Source organism: Echinops telfairi, unplaced genomic scaffold, assembly GCF_000313985.2.
Source record: "Echinops telfairi isolate 266 unplaced genomic scaffold, ASM31398v2 ScPeMD7_7469;HRSCAF=8507_0, whole genome shotgun sequence".
Lineage (NCBI taxonomy): Eukaryota > Metazoa > Chordata > Mammalia > Afrosoricida > Tenrecidae > Echinops > Echinops telfairi.
Genome location: NW_022111372.1, coordinates 83,329,154 through 83,333,173, shown reverse-complemented (window position 1 = coordinate 83,333,173; position 4,020 = coordinate 83,329,154). Strand labels below are relative to the sequence as shown.

Genomic DNA, 4,020 nt, shown 5'->3' with positions numbered 1-4,020 from the left:
CAGAAACCGAGGTCCAAGGAAGAGGCTTACAGGTACAAATCACTCATATTTCTTGATTAGTGCTATTTCTGCCATCCCAGATCCTGCTTGAAATTCCAAACTCAAATGAGATCTTCAAAACTCTTTCACCATCTAGCTTGGGAGGGCTTTCATTGTGAGATATTTTGGGCAGAGACATTTAGAAAATACCTCAGTGCCAGCAGTTAAGGATATCATGATGAAGATCCTTGCCTTTATGAACTATACAATGTGGTGAGAGAAATAAACAAAAATTTAGATAATTATGATTACTACAGAGTGTGATATGCGCTATGAGGGAATTAAAGACTATCAGAGAGAATAAAAGTGGGCAATCTAGTTACATAGAGAGGACAAGTGTGGTCTCACTGAGGAGATGGCATTTAAGCTAAGACCTCTATGAAGGGCAGGGCAGTCCAGCAAAGGTCATGGCATCAGTCAAGCTCAAGGTCAGGGAAGAGCTTGAAGTACTGAAGTGACTCAGAGGACTCCAATTGTATCACAAAGGTGAGTCAGACCATTCACAGACACTATGACAAGAAATTGATTATACTGAGTGCAACAGAAATCCACGGATGATCTTGAAGCAAAGTATCATCTAGGACAGTGGCTCCCAACTTTCCTAATGCCACCACCCTTTAATACAGTTCCTCATGTTGTGGTGAGCCCCCAACTGATTTTATGCTACTTCATAACTGTAATTTTGCTACTGTTATTTATAAATTGGGCTACCCCTGTGAAAGGGTTGTTCGGTCCCCAAAGGGGTCACTCACGACCCACAGGTTGAGAACAGCTGATCTAGGGTCATGATCTGCTTCCCTCTTTTATTTTATGGAAATGCTGCTTTATGGGAAAGGGATCCAAGAGGCAAGGAGACCTATTAGGATATTGGGATCCTGTTGCTGATCTTTAGGTGGGATGATGGCAAAATAGGCAAGTTGCAAGCTCTCTCTTAGCCTTTCCATATTGAAAAGATTGGCCTCAACCAGGGAGGGCATATTAGAATCTCATATTTAGGCCTCATCCTGAACCTAGCAATATCAGAAAATCTCTATGAAGAGATATGATTTATTAAAAGCTCCTAGAGCAGTGGTTCTCACCCTGCGGGTCGCGACCCCTTTGGGGGTTGAACGACCCTTTCACAGGGGTCGCCTAAGACCATCGGAAAACACATATTTCCGGTAGTCTTCGGAACAGACACACTGCTCCTTTATCTGTCTCCAGGCGGGTCTGCCCACATGCTGACGCTTCCACATACGAGAAGCCGGTGTGAAGTGTTACCCATGCTACACCATGCTTCAAACCAAAATTTCATTTATTTGTAATTAGAAATAAATATTTTACAATATATAATTACATACTGTTTTGTGATTAATCGATATGCTTTAATTATGTTCAATTTGTAACAATGAATATACATCTTGCATATCAGATATTTACACGATGATTCTTAACAGTAGCAAAACTAGTTATGAAGCAGCAACATGAACTGTATTAAAGGACCGCGGCATTAGGAAGGTTGGGAACCACTGTCCTAGAGGGATCCTGATATGCTCTGTGGTTGGCTGCACCCGGTCAGGCTATCCTTAAGGCTCTTCCCGTGTTGAAATAGTCTATGCTAGATCAGGTGCTTCAGACTCGTGTCTTAAGGACAGGACGGCAGAGTGAGAGAGATGGGGGATGACTTCTTACGGGAGAGTTCTATGGTCTGTGGCCCTGCCTAGGGGTAATCAGAATGTAAAACAAACCCACGAAACTCCTGGGCTGGCAAAGCAAAACCGGATGCAGCAGTGGCAGTTTGCTGCTTAGATCTTTTCTTCTGAGAGCCCTCAAAGGCTGAGAGACGGCGACCCCAGCCCACCCCCTTCCTACAGTAGGCAAGAAGAAATCGCGGAGGCCAAACTAAGAAATTAGGATGTTTATTCCAAGCGGGGAGGGGGGGTTGACACTAGAAGGGTTTATGCAAAGGAGTGGCACTATCAGGCTTAAACGTTCCAAACGATCCCTCCGGCCGCGGGGTGGAGAACAAACACATTGAGAGAAGCGGAGGGGAGGCAGGGAGGCCAATTGCATCGGTCTAGAGAAGGGTTGGCGCCCAGCAGGCTGGGGGCGGCGGTGGGCGAAGAGCAAAACGCAGACCGGTGGCATTCTTGTCAGAGGGAGGGTCGGCTGGGGATGGTTGCGAAGGGGGCGATCTGTGACCCCGGCACGGAAGACCCATATCACCCTGCAGAGCTGCCAAAGCCTCGGCACACAGCCGGGAAGCTCGGCTGGAGCTCGCAGCGCACGGAACGGGGGAGAGGCGGGGTGCACCGAGTGAGGAGCGGGGCTGCAGGCCGCGGCGGGGGTAGGAACCTACACCTGGACGCTCGCTCGGGGCACAGGCCGGTGGACGGGGGCAGGTCCTGAACGCCGTCCTCTCCACGGAGGAGGGCGATGGCGGGCGTGCCCCGGAGTCCGCCCGGACTCAGCGGCGAGGCGGGGCCACGACCCCTCACGCTCGGCGAAGCCCCGCCCCTGTTACCTGAACGCCCGGCTGCTGAGCGCCGGGGACTGAGCGGCCGGAGCCACCGACCCTCCGAGCGCCGCCCACCACGAGTTCCTCCTCCGCCGGGGACTCTGGCCGGAAGCAGTCCCTCCGCCGCGGCAGGCCCCTCGAAGCCTCTCTCAACGATCCCTGTGATCCCGCCTCCCGGCTAGGATCGGACTGTTGCGCTTGCGCGAGGGGGGGGTGGGGAAGACGCACGCAGTCACGTGCCCCGAGGCGCTTCCGGTGCGCCGCGAGGGCCGCCGGGACGGGTCTCCCTGGCGATCCTAGGTGTGCTGCGGCTGCTATTGCCGCCGCCGGACCGGTGCCGCGGTGCCGCCCGTGCCCCTGCAGTCTTCCTCGGGCTCCCCGGGGCCTTCGGCAGGCGTCCGTGACGGGCCTGCGGGACGAGGCTGTGCTTCTCCACCCGCCTTCCACCCCATCTCGCGACTCCGCCGACGGGGAGCGAGAGGGGCTATCGCGACTCCGCGCCGAGTGCCACCGGCCGGGGCCGCGGGGCCGGGGCTCCTCCAGCCCCCGGGATGCGCGCACGAGCCCTCGCCTCCACTGCCTTGTTGCCGCTGTCACGACTGGAGCCGCCTCTCGCCGACAGCGGGGAGCGCGAGGGCGACGGCCAGCCCCCTCACCGAGCCCACGGGCCGAGCGCCTCCGGGAATGTGAGCCGCGTGGCCTCCACGCTCCTCCGGGTAAGTCCCGCCCTCGAGGGCCGCGCTGCGGACCCCCTGGGCGACCTTGGGCCGGGTGCCGCGGCTCTCTGCGCCTCAGTGGCCTCTCCCACGAAATAGGGCCGGTGAGCCTCGGTGACTTCTCTCGAAATCTTTTGGGTCGCGTGAGGCTCACGGCACTTACCTGGCCCGGAGTCAAACCTTCAAGCCCAGGGCTGAGCCACCAAAGGTCATCAGCTCACGAGGTTCCAGGAGGAGCTGATCAGACAGTGTTTGTATCTCACAAGTTTCAAGTGCTGGCTTTAGCCTTGTTTTGCAGATGAGAAAACTAGGGTTCGTTTGCCCCAAAACACCTGCCATCGAGGCGATGCCGACTCAGTGACCCTATAGGACAGGGTAGACTGCCCTCGGTGGGTTTCGTAGCCTGTAACTCTTCACGGGAGTAGAAAACCTTGTCTTTCTCCCGCAGAGCGGCGGGTGCCTTCGAACTGCTGACCTTGCCGTTTAGCAGCACAACGCAGACGCCACCGAGCCTCTCAGATTTCCCAAGGTCAACCTAAATTAGAACTCGGATCATCTGCCCATGGGTTTCACTTACGTGCTATCCTACTTTTCCTTGCATTGCTATGCTGAAGCCTGGGATATATGCACAGTTGTGTTTTGCTTGAAACAGGGTAGCAACAGAGAGGGAGATGCATGCACGTATATAACCCCATCCTTCGCCCGCCTCAAACGGGTTGTTCCCTAACCCGTTTTGCCTTGGGTGCCCAAATCCTACATGCTACTCTT

General features: G+C 54.9%; 1 protein-coding gene across 2 annotated transcripts in view; it reads left to right on the top strand.

Moving 5' to 3' along the window:
- The first annotated feature begins 2,896 nt into the window (after nucleotides 1-2,896).
- Nucleotides 2,897-4,020, top strand: part of HMGXB3 (HMG-box containing 3) — a 52,256-nt gene continuing 51,132 nt past the window's right edge. Inside the window, exon 1 of one of the 2 annotated variants that reach the window (XM_004697084.2) lies at nucleotides 2,897-3,252. The gene's annotated coding sequence lies outside the window, so the exon portion shown is untranslated. The remainder of the gene's footprint in view (nucleotides 3,253-4,020) is intronic. The other variant, XM_045284626.1, reaches the window with a different exon arrangement.